Consider the following 13,523-nt stretch of genomic DNA (forward strand, 5'->3'; position numbering starts at 1 on the left):
AACAGTTAGAAAAACATGTCAAATTTGCCCATGTATTATCCGAAATTGAGCAATTTTACTATACTTTTAATCTAATGTTATAAAAAAGCTTATTTTTGCCTTTGACCCCTAACAAAACTCTAGTACGAGGGTAGGTTTAAATCATAGTAAAAGCATTAAGGGGTAAATTTGGATCTTTTTTCTGAAAGAAATTGAACAAGCTGGTTCAACCCATTTTATGCTGGAGTTTCATTGATGACAAAGGCAAAGATGAGAAATTTCTAATGACAATAGTATGAATGGACCCTAGTTGTGCATAATTGTTAAATACCAAATCACCGGACCGAGACCAAAAATTATGATTTTTGCTATTTGATATTTTGGTATTTGGTTTAAGTTTTTAAAATTTTTTAGTATTAGATATGGTATTCGATATTTAATGAAAAATTAAAATACTACCGTACCAAAAAAATAAACTAATTTACACAATAGATATTTTATTTATGGTATATCATATAGGCTCTCTATTGCACACGTAGAAGATGTACGTGAGACTATAAATGAGATCTATGAGTGCGATGTGCTTAAAAAAATGGTCAAAATAATGTATAGTTTGAGCAAGGCATTTGATGCTCTTGGCCTTATTCTCTAACTTCAGCAATAAATCTAAGTAAGTAACAACATATTTTCAATAATCAAATTTATTTTTTTATGTACCTTTTTTTCTCTCTATAGGTTTATATTTGCTTGTTTTGGATAAAATATTTGTCAATAGTCAGGTAAACTTATAATATTTTTATTTTTGAATTTGTATTTGTGAGTACCTTAATTAAGAATATTACAGTATATGACTCTGTGCACTAGTTATTATTCAAGCTGAACAAAAGAAAATTATCGGACCGGATAAATCGAAACCAAAAAGAAAAAAATCATATCATATCGAATTTAATTAAAATATAATATTAGTAATGCATTTTAAGAAATCGAATTCCAAACAGAAAAATATTTAAATACTCTACCGTATCTGTATATAATTTAAATTCTTTTAAAACTACTAGTCCCATAGACAGGCAAGTCATCTATAGTTGTATGAACACCAATCATACCAACGTTGTCAAGCTCAAACAGATCAGAACTTGCACAACTCCTACAATCTTCTTCACATTCTTCAGCATCATAATCACCTTTTGCATTGTGAAATCCTCTAAATTGATACTCATTAAAATGTTTCTCTTCAATATTTCTGTACCCATTGATGGAATTATTCATAATCTTGCTCCTTAACTTGATTCATGACTCATCATTCTCATTAATAATTATACTAACAGGGCAAAAGCTAACACACCTATTTGATTTATTACCTCTAGATGAAGGTGGTTTATTCAAACAAGAGCACCTTGACATAGTTAAATCTTGATGATTTTTCTTCATGTTTCTTGAATTGAATATCGAATTCAAGAAATTTGCGATTTTCTTACCTGGTGAAATGGGTTGTTTCACCTTTTTCAACTCAGCATAAATCTTCAAAGCTCTTAACTTTGTTCTCATGATAAATTTCCCTTCACATTTTGAAGCTGATTCTGTGTCTGAGGAAGAAAATTTGGTTGAATCTGAACTGAAGTGTACTGAGCTTTGAATATATTTGTTGTAATTTTTCAGCCATTTATCAATCATGATTGTATTTAACCAAAAAATGGAATTTCGGTCAAAGCTTTAATTTAGAAGAACTCGGATTACTGATAATCAAAAGAATATATGAAAGAAAATAATTTGGCTAGCAATAATATAATCAGAAGAAAAACAAGTAAATCAATATATTCAGATAATATTTCGTGCCCTACAATTGATCCGTTATCTCCCTTTTATAGCTATTTGGAAGATATGCGTTTTGCCCGTGTCATAGTAAGGCTATTATGAGTAATTAAAGATATTGAATGCTACGTTACACAATCATGGTATTTAATACAGATTCTCTAACGTATTCAGTATTTTAATGCTCATTAAATACTGTATCTGTACTCTCATATATTGTCATATTCATTCCACTTGATTCGTGGACCTAAAATGACTTAAATAGGTACGGGCGCCGAGTCCTTTGAATATCTGTCCGTGCCTCTTCCTTTGCCATTGCTCGTATCTATTGCAACTCGTGTCTCTTTACCAGTTGTAACTCTTTGACTAGTCTACGTGTCTTGACACGTCATCTTTATTCTACTTTAATATGTAAACTCAATTTTTCCTAATACAAATAGTCCCCCCGCTTTCCACTTATTCATCAATTGAATATTTGGGAAGTGGATTTCATTAGAACGAAATTTTTTGTCATCATTAATGCTATGACAAAATTGACGCTTCAATTGTCACTTTCATTTAATGCTCTTCACATGTGTCACCTTTTCATTAGTTCTGCAGTTTTCCAGCCCTTTTTAAGGCTTTTTCACGACTCCACTATTCACGAAGCGTCAGTTATCATTATTATGGTACTTCCATCATTACACTTTTTCCTTCAGCGGTTGCTTATCAGTATAAATATAATTTCTTTCTTTGTCTTTTCCACATAAAGTTTACTGAATATTCATTCTCTCAAATCCCTGTTTGCTTCTTCATCATATCATCCTTCTTCATCATGTTTTCTTCAAATTCTAACCCTAGAAGGGTTCCCATAGTTGATACCTTCCCTAATGCCCCCATTAGAAGCAGAAGGGGAGGTATGTTTTGTAATTAGGATCTGTTCGCGGTTCTTCCACTCCTTTACCTAGTTCTGGACCTTCTTCTAGAACTAGGGGTTCACTTTCACAAAGATCTTCTTCAAGAGGTAAAGAACCTTCTGAACCTCTTCGTGAGCCTACAATGGAGAAGATAGTTCCTATGGAACTATCTTTTTATCATGACAGAGAATCTCTTAGGAACCAAGTCTCTAGTTTAGATCGTGCTGATATTTATCCCACTCAAATTACAGAAGGTTTGATTTCTGTAGTTCCTAGAGACTGTCGTTGGAGTAGTGATTTCCCTATTATTATCCCTAATCCAAATCAGAGAATCACCTCTTACATAACCGGGTTTTCTTTTGTTTATACATACTCTTTCACCTTAGGGTTTAGACCATCTATTGACCCTGTTACTTGAGTTCTGTCGTTTCTTCGATGTTTGTTTGAGTCAAATTGGCCCAATCATTTGGAGGGTTGTTGCCTGTTTAAGGCATTTGGCCAATACAGCCGGTGTTCCCTTTACTTTCCCTAATTTGATTCACCTTTACTCTCGTAGACTCTTCCGCAATGGTGTTTTCACACTAGTAGCCAGGAGCAAGAGAGTTTTGGTGAGCCCTGAGGATGACAAAGACCGTGGCTGGTATGCCAGGTTTGTTGCTGCCCCCACTGTTGGTTTAGTGGGTGATGATAATGTTCCCTTCCCTGAGAAGTGAAATTTTGCACGTAAGTTTTTTTAACTTTCTCGTACCTTTTTTCTTCAAATTTATCAACTTTTCTAATTTTACTTTGTTTAGCAACCATGGGAGTTGTGGAAGACGTTCCCAATTTCCGTGATTGGGTAGACAAGTTATTGAGGACCGCACCAATGGATGGTAGGTCTTGGAAGATACTTTCTAACCATTTTGGTTGGAAAGTAAAAACTCATGGTAAGAGCTTTTATTTTATTTCATCTTTTCGTGTATATTTTTTTATTGCACTAATTTCAATCCATCTTTTTATCAGGATTTGCTATTCGTGGAGTCACTGTCGAGGCAGTCGCGGCTTCCCGCATTTCTTTGGAAAGGGCTCAAGAAATAATCTTGGGTTCTTCTGCAAAAAGAAAAGTCGTTGCCATTGAGGAACAAGACTCTGAAGAGGAGGAAAACGGGGGCTCTTTGGTGACAAGGCCACGAGCTCGAAGACGCATCATTTTCGATGATGAAGCAGAGGTATCCCCCCATCGTTCTTTTCCTCTTACCGAGTCTGCTGAAATCAGTACTGATTCTTGATGATGACGTTGCTCCCGCTGCTGCTCATGACTCTGTTGAGCAGCTTTTTATTAGCGGGTTTGGTAGTGAAGGCTTAGGCCGTGTTTTTGATGAAGTACCCTTGGCTTCTTTTTTGACACCCATGTCTGTAACTCATTCTTTGCCAGTATCGATTGTTTCTATTTCTCCCCAGACTATTTTTACCACCTCTTCTGTTCCACCTTCGAGAATTCCTCATCCAAACATTCATCGCACTAAGGTTGGCTCCTCAAGTAGGAGTGCTGCTATGAGGCGAGTAGTCATTGAAGTTCCTGCTGAGGGCAGTCTCTTAAGATAATCAAGTCAAGCGGATGTATGGCTAGAGCCTTTAATTGGCCCAATTGAGAAAGCTAAGCTAGAGAGCCATAGTTCCTTGACCCTGATGAACGATATTGTGCACACCACTTTGAAGGTATTCCCCTTCTCTTTTTTCTTTTACTTTGTAATTTTTCTATCTTTGAGGATTCTTATTTCCTTTTCCCCTTTTTAGGCCAACCTTATCGGCACAGAGATGATGAAAAGAGTTGCCCACTCAGATCAATTAGTGCGTGATTCTCAGTTAAAGGCATGCAATTGGAGGGAACAGTTTGAGAGCTTGCAAATTGATGTGGAGTATTTAGAAGAGAGTAAGAGTATTTTGGAGCAGCATGTACGGGCTTTGACTTCGGAGTTGGCGGTTGAAAAGGCTTCCTCAAGCCAAGCAAATAAAGAAAAAACTCGCCTCGAAACTTCCTTCTCAGAGCAGCTGTCCAAGGCTAGTGAAGAAATCAGAGAGTTGAAGGCTCTTTTGAGTAAAAAAGAAGCTTACGGTGGGGAGTTGGTACAAAATTTGACTCAGGCATAAGAAGACCTTCGAGCTTCTTCTAATAAAGTGCGTGCTTTAGAAAGCTCCCATGCCTCTCTCCAGACTTCTTACACATCTGCCTTGGCTGAAAATGAGAAGTTAAAGAACGAAATTGCTGACTGGGAAAGGAATTATGAGATCCTTGAAGATAAATCTTCTATTGAAGTAAGTTGGGCATTTTTGAATTCACGCCGTGATACCCTAATTAAAGCCGGCGAAGAAAATTTCAACTTGGAATCTGAGTTGGCTAAAATCAATGAAACTATTGAGAAAGCTCAGCAAACTCAAGATTTTCCTTCTCCCATGGCCAAAGCTTCCGTGAATGTTGAAGTCGATACGGGTATCCCAACTATTTCAAGTCCAGTCGAGCCTGTTGCTGCAAGTCAAGTTGACTGCAACTGTTGATACTTCTGCCCAAGTTGAGCCCGTTGTTATTGATGCTCCTGCTTCAGTACCTTCAACTTCTCAGTGACCAGCTTTAGTTGTTTGAATATCTTTGTTTTTGTTTTATTTGGAAAATTTTGATCAAACCCTTGGTTTCATTTGAGGGTTTATTTTGGAAACGCAAGTCCCTAGACCTTTTCATGGGGCAATTTGTATAAACAATTCGTAGTTTTACAACTAAGTACGTACTTAGTCTTAAGTTCTTTTTTTTAAATATTAAGAAGTTTTCTTGTTATTATCTTGAACTTTTGTTTACTTTATTCTTGCCTTTATTTCCAGGACTTACAAAATAATTTGCATTTTTATTCTTCAAAAATGCTTCTGTTAAACTTATGACTAATTAATTTAAACATAAGTTTTATAAAAGAGGGCCCTTTTATATTTGACACTTAATGAAAAAGGCGTCTCAACTTCATAATAGTGTTTAACATACGATAAAAGAAATAGGAACACACATGTTTCTTTGAAATAACTTTGACAAGTTTTTATTTGAACCTTGTCTATTTTTGAATAACAGTTTATATGTATTTGAATTACATCTATAACTTTCTCGTAACTGTTTTTCTTGTAACAGATTTAAAAAAGTAAAAATAATAAACATGAGGTTTTTATTTATAACCCATTTCAGTACATAGCCTTTACCCTAACTATAGTAAGGTTTTCTTTTGGCCTTAGTTCGTGACTTCGTGACTTTTACTCTGCACTTGACTTCTTTGCCTTCTTTATACACATGCCTGTGTATATTATGTAGTCCCCCAAGTGTATGAGTGTTGAAGTATGAAGCCTCGAGCACTTGATTATTCCTCTCATTTGGTCCTTTCCCTGAAAAAGGAAAAACATACGGGACTCAGAGGTGCGATTATAGATGAAGACTGCTTAACCCGTTTTGAATTTCTATCAGAATATTTGTAACCTTGGGCCGAGAAGTTTAATGTATTCCACGTTCCTTGCAGGTCGTGGCTCATCATTTAGTACGGGCTAGCTTTTTGCCTATCATCTAAGATCGTTAGTAAAATTTTAACAATTCGAAAATAGAATTTTAAAACATAGATACCTGACAGTGGGTATTCCTTAGAAGTAGTATCTCTTCAAATGAACAACATTCCAATGTGAAGGTAATATTTTGCCATCCATTATTTCCAGTTCATATGCTCCTTTACCTGCAATATCATGAATTCTGTAGGGTCCCTCCCATGTTGGACTTAATTTACCCGCATTAGCTGCCTTCGTAGATTGGAAAACCTTTTTGAGAACGAAGTTCCCAATTTTGAAGAATCTGAGGCGTGCTCTTGGGTTGTAGTACCGTTCTATGACTTGCTTCTGTGCTGCCATTCTTATTAATGCAGTTTCCCGTCTTCCTTCAAGTAAATCAAGATTTACACGTATTTCTTCGTCATTAGACTCTTCTGTTGCCTGCGTAAACCTCGTAGTTGGCTCTCCTATCTTAATGGGAATTAAAGCTTCTGCTCCATAAACCAACAAAAATGGTGTTTCTCCTGTGCTTGTTTTTGCAGTTGTGCGATATGCCCATAAAACACCAGGTAACACTTCTGGCCAATTACTTTTTGATTCCTCTAAACGCTTCTTCAAATTGTTGATAATGACTTTATTTGTTGATTCTGCTTTCCCATTACCCACCGGATGATAAGGCGTAGACGTAATCCTTTTAATCTGCCAACTTTGAAAGAATTCCATGATTTGAGCTCCTATAAACTGAGGGCTATTATCGCACACGATCTCCTTTGGTACACCGAATCGGCATATAATATTCCGCCAAATGAAATCTTTCACTTCCTTTTCTCGCACCTGTTTGAATGCTCCTGCCTCTACCCATTTAGTAAAATAATCAGTGAGTACGAGCAAAAATTTTACATGTCCTTTTGCTTGTGGTAATGGACCCACGATATCCATTCCCCATTTCATAAATGGCCACGGTGCAATGACCGGATGTAGTAACTCCGCAGGTCTATGCATATTATTACCGTACCTTTGACATTTATCGCATTTAGCCACGAAACTCTCTACTTCTTCTTCCATTTTAGGCCAATAATACCCTGCCCTAATTAGGGTTCTTACCAATGATCTTCCTCCTGCGTGATTCCCACAATGCCCCTCGTGTATTTCCCTTATTACGTACTCCGTTTGAGAAGGTCCGAGGCATCTTGATAAGGGACCACTGAACATTTTTTGATAAAGATTGTCTTGCTTTAAGCAGTACCGAGAAGCCTTTTTTCGAAGCGCATGAGCTTTTTTCTTATCACCAGGGACGGTACCATACTGCAAAAAAGCAACAATCTCGTTCCTCCAATCCCAAGTTAAGTTATTAAAATTTACCTCATTCTTATCAGGGTCGAGAACTGAATGAAACAAATGAATAACTGAAGCGTTTGCATCACCTGCCACGCCAGCCGCAGATGCGAGATTAGCTAGAGCGTCAGCTTCAACATTTTCATCCCTTGGTATTAATGTTACTTTCCAGGTTTGAAATTGCTTTATCAAATCCCGTACCTTCGCTAAGTATTGCTGCATCCTTGCTTCCCTGGCCGTATAAGTCCCCAGTATTTGATTAACTACGAGTTGTGAATCGCTTTTGATTGTAATCTGATTTATGCCGAGTTCTCGTGCCAGTTCTAAACCTGTAATTACAGCTTCATACTTTGCCTCATTGTTAGTTATAGACTGACATTTTATGGCTTGTCGAATGGTTTCACCCATAGGTGGTACCAATACGATCCCTAAACCTGCACCTTTTACGTTAGATGAACCATCCGTGAATAAGGTCCAAGTTCCTGGGTTAGCTCCATTGAACACCTGTAATTCTTTTTCTACTTCTAGTTACATCCCTTGGCTAAAATCAGCGACGAAATCAGCTAATACTTGAGATTTTATAGCAGTTCTAGGTTGGTATGTGATTTCGTATTCACTTAATTCTATAGCCCACTTAGCCAATCTACCTGATAACTCATGCTTATGCAATATATTACGTAAGGGATAAGCAATTACTACAGCAATAGGGTGACATTGAAAGTAAGGTCTTAATTTCCTAGATGTCATGATTAATGCAAGTGCAAGCTTTTCCAATTGAGGATATCATGTCTCCGCATCTAACAAAGATTTGATAATATAATAGATCGGAGATTGTTTACCTTGGTCCTCACGGACTAAAACAGCACTTATCGCTACTTCAAAAATAACAAGGTAAATGAGAAGTCTTTCCTCAGCCTTTGGTTTTGTCAGCAATGGTGGATTTGATAAGTACGCTTTCAAATTTCTGAGCGCCTGCTGACATTCCTCATTCCATTCAAAATGATCCTGCTTTTTAAGAGCTGAAAAGAATTTAAAGCACTTTTATGATGATTTGGAAATGAATCTTCTCAAGGCTGCAATTCTTCCTGTTAATCTCTGAACTTCTTTTTTACTTGAAAGCATATCAGGGATTTCTTCAATGGCCTTAATCTGTGCGAGATTTACTTCAATACCACGGTTAGAAAAAAGAAACCCTAAAAACTTACCTGATGCAACACCAAATGCATATTTCTCAGGATTTAACTTCACATTAAATTTGCGCAGAATTTGAATAGTATCAGACATGTGTGATATGTGATCTCTCGAATGCTGAGTTTTAACGAGCATATCATCTATATAAACCTCCATGGTTTTACCCAAATGTTCTTGAAACATTTTAGTAACCAACCTCTGATATGTTGCACCAGCGTTTTTGAGACCAAAAGGCATTACTTTATAATAGTAAGTCCCTCTGTCTGTTATAAATGAAGTTTTTTCTTCATCTCCCGGATCCATTTTGATCTGATTATAACCTGAATATGCATCTAAAAAGCTTAATAGTTCATGTCTTGTAGTTGCATCAATCAGCTGATCTATATGTGGTAGGGGAAATGAATCTTTAGGACAAGCTTTATTAAGGTCTGTGTAATCTACACAAACTCGCCACTTACCGTTCTTCTTTGGAACTACGACAATATTGGCTAACTAATTAGGATACTTTACCTTGCGGATTGATCTAATCTTTAGCAATTTTTGAACCTCTTCTTGAATTACCCGATTCTTGAAAGTTTCTTGCTTTCTTTTCTTTTGCTTGACAGGAGGGTATGATGGGTCTTCATTTAATTTGTGAGTCATCACCTCCGGTGGTATCCCTATCATGTCAGAGTGGGACCAAGCAAAACAGTCCACATTAGTTTTTAAAAATTCAATTAACTTACCTCTCATGCCTTGGCTAAGATTGGCCCCTACATAGACTTTTTTATCAGGCCATTGAGCGAATAACACAACAAGCTCCAATTCCTCAATTGTTGTTTTGATGTTTTTGTTTTCTTCTGGTTCTTGAATGGTGTCAGGCCTTGAATCCACATCTGTTCGTCCCTGTTCAGTTGAGGTTTGTGTTGTGATTCTCTCAACTGTCTTCTATAATTGCTATTTTCCTTCATTTTTCGTACTTGAATCTGCTACAGAATTGATGCTCCTGGATGTATGTTGATCTCCACGAATTTGACATACCCCCCCAAGGTGATGGAAATTTAATGACTTGATGCAAGGTTGAAGGAACAACATCCATTTCATGGATCCATGGTCTCCCAAGGATCATATTGTAAGCCATCTCCATATCTACTACTTGAAACTATGTATCTTTGACGACTCCTTCTGCGAATGTGGTGAGTGTTACCTCTCCTTTAGTCATAACACTAGAATTTTCAAATCCAGATAGAGTATGCGCCTTTGGTATTATTCTATCTTCTGTTTGCATCTCACGTAATACTCTTAGCAAAATAATGTTCGCGGAACTACCTGAATCAATCAAAACTCGTTTTACATTAGTATCATGTACAATTAGAGATATTACCAGTGCATCGTTATGAGAGGTTAATACGCCATCTGCATCTGCATTATCAAATATAATGTTTTCTTCCTCTATGACATGCCGTACCCGTTTCCCTTAGGTAATTGTAACTTTGGAAATTTTGTTAGCTGCAGTGTATGATATGTCATTGATGTCTTCACCTCCGCTTCTAACGTTGATGGTTCTTTTGGGAGAATGTGGCTTCGGGGGCTCCTGCCTGTTCTTCATGTAAGCTTGCTTACCTTACTCACTGAACAACTCGGTGAGATAACCTTGTTTTAATAAATGATCAACTTTACTTTGTAAAAACCTACAATCTGCTGCTTTATGCCCATGGTCATTATGAAACTTGCACCAATGATCAGGGTTACGCCTGTTTGGATTCGATCTCATCTCTTTTGGCCATCATAACTTATCTCTCATACTTCTCAAAATAGCTACGAGCTCGGAAGTGCTTACGTTGAAACTATAACCGCCAAATCTCGCCTTCAAATTTCTATCATCATCTCGTGACTCATAGGTATTTCGATCGTTTCTAAATCTTGATGAAGAACCTGACTCTCTATTCCTTGATCTGTGATCATACCTTTGATTGTCCTACTTTGATCGTGAGACTTTTCCTGCAGGTCCCATGTATGGCTCGTACTTGTTTTTACCGGATCTTTTTTCGATCTCCACATGTCTCGAACTTACCTTTTCTTCTTTTTGAAGTCCTGGAACATTATCTTCTTCTATCCTCAGCTTCGTGATATACCTGTTGTAAACGTCATTCCATGTTGTAGCTGGGAATTCACGAAGGCTTTGTTTGAGTCGTCTCGTAGCTTCTGAGCTTTTTTTATTCGAATTGCTTGTGAAAGCTATAGCTACCCAATTATCTGGTACACGTGGTAATGTCATTATTTCAAGTTGGAATCTGTCCATGAACTCTCTAAGCAATTCTGAGTCCCCTTGCTTGATCTTGAAAATATCTTCCATTCTTTTTTCGACTTTTTGAGCTCCCGAGTGTGCTTTGATGAAAGAATCTGCAAGCTCAGCAAAAGAATTTATAGATTTTTTGGGTAAAAGAGAATACCATGTTAATGCTCCCTTGGTGAGTGTTTCACCGAATTTTTTGACTAATACTGATTCAATCTCCTGCTTAGTCGAATCGTTGCCTTTTACGCCTGTTGTGAATGTAGTCATGTGGTCTCGTGGGTCTGTTGTTCCATCATATTTTGGAATATCAGGTATTTTGAATTTCTTTGGAATTAGGAGGGGAGTAGCATTTGGCTTCCAGGATTGCTGTGAATATTTATCCATATCTACCCCTTTGATTACGGGCGGCACCCCGGGTATTTCTTCTATGCGATCACTTTGCTCTTTGAGTTGTTTCTGCAAAGTTAGTACTAAATTTTGTAAATTAGAATTGACTTAGTTACCTGGTTCTCCCTGCTGTGATTCGCTGGGGGTTCCACCGCTACCTGAATTAACAAGCCCGGACCGACGATTCTCCAAAGGGTTGTTATTTGGAGTGGGTGTGGTTGGTGCAGCAAGTAACTGGTTAGCAAAACCTCAAGAGATTTATTGACCTAAGCAGCAATTAGTTTTTGCAAAGCTTCATCGATAGCTTCAACATTTTCAAATTGAGCGTTTCCATTTGTATAAGATCCGTCATGAGTGCCTTCACGAGACCGCCGAGGAGAGCCTCGTGGAGAAGGGACCGGGGTGTGAGTACCCTGTGGATCTCCCTGAAGTTGTTGGTTTCCTTGATTTCCTTGGATGTTGTCATTATTGTTCAACATGATTGATGCAACAAGGAAAGTTAAGCTAAAAGAGAATAGATTATCAGATTCCCGATAACGGAACCAATTTGTTTAACCAAAAAATGAGATTTCGGTCAAAGCTTTAATTTCGAAGAACTCGGGTTACTGATAATCAAAAGAATATATGAAAGAAAATAATTTGGCTAGCAATAATATAATCAGAAGAAAAACAAGTAAATCAATATATTCAGATAGTATTTCGTGTCCCTACAATTGATTAGTTATCTCCCTTTTATAGCTATTTGGGAGATATGCCTTTTGCCCTTGTCATAATAAGGCTATTATGAGTAATTAGAGACATTGAATGCTACGTTAGACAATCATTGTATTTAATACAGATTCTCTAACGTATTCAGTATTTTAATGCTCATTAAATACTGTATCTGTACTCTCATATATTGTCAGATTCATTCCACTTGATTCCTGGACCTAAAATGACTTAAATAGGTACGGCCGCCGAGTCCTTTGAATATCTGCCCGTGCCTCTTCCTTTGCCTTTGCTCGTATCTGTTGCAACTCGTATCTCCTTACCAGCTGTAACTCTTTGACTAGTCTACGTGTCTTGACACGTCATCTTTATTCTACGTTAATATGTATACTCAATTTTTCCCAATACAGATTGCTCTTCGGAGATTGGCGATTTCTTCTTCAGCTTCTTCTATGGCATTGTTTCTTTTATAAGGAGCAAAGTTCTCTTCTTGCCTTTGCTCTTCTGCTACATCTTTTGGTTCATCAATTGAAAGGTAAATGGCTTCCAGTAGAGAGGAAGAAAATGATGGTGTTTTTCGTCTATGCTCAGGCCTTTCATTTGTTTTTGTGGGGTTTTCGCAAAAAGACATTTTTCTCTTGGAATTAAATTATTAATGGGAATAAGATAGTAAGAACTAAGGCGTGGAGTATGAAACTGAGTATAAATCTTTAAAAACTAGAAAATGAAAGATGAAGGAACATGCAAATTGAAGAAACTAACTTCTTGGTAGGTAGTATTTTACCTCCTTCACTGACTTTACCGGAACGAATCTGAATTAGTTAGGATAGTACGTAAAATTCAAATATTAAATGGTTGAACCGGAGAAAAAAAAAAGAAGAAATGAACTAACACAAGAAGAATGTAAAAAAACAAGACAAGAAGCAAAGAAGGATCTATTGACAACAAGCAAGAATGATGAGCATATCATGTATAGTAAAATATATGAAATGAGAAAGCCAAATGCCACTGCTTGGATCTTGGGAGAGAAAAGAAGAGTTCTTTTTGTAGGAGATTGGGGAAAAAGGAGAGAGGGGTTTGTGACCTTATGTGTAATGCTCAGTTGCTCATTGACTTGGAAGGAGCCATTTGTATAAGAGTCTAAAGTGTTGTCAATTAATGTTTATTAATATTAAATTTACCTGTGATTATTTTATAAATGACGTGATATAATTTATATTTTTTTGCATTTTCTGTTCGCGTGTATATTATTCTGCCAGAGTGTCTATGCAACTGCTGCACAGTGTCCTTCCCTTGTAATATATTGTCATTTCCGTACAATATATTCTAATGCTTCTTGTCCGAGGCTATATGTTGTTATTGTACTATTAGCACTTCTAGCTAATTCCAAAGAA

General features: G+C 37.0%; 1 pseudogene; it reads right to left on the reverse strand.

Moving 5' to 3' along the window:
• Positions 1-1,014: 1,014 nt before the first annotated feature.
• LOC142163488 (protein BIG GRAIN 1-like A) lies at positions 1,015-12,760 on the reverse strand (annotated as a pseudogene).
• Positions 12,761-13,523: the final 763 nt, after the last annotated feature.

This window comes from Nicotiana tabacum, chromosome 8, assembly GCF_000715075.1.
Source record: "Nicotiana tabacum cultivar K326 chromosome 8, ASM71507v2, whole genome shotgun sequence".
Classification (NCBI taxonomy): Eukaryota; Viridiplantae; Streptophyta; class Magnoliopsida; order Solanales; family Solanaceae; genus Nicotiana; species Nicotiana tabacum.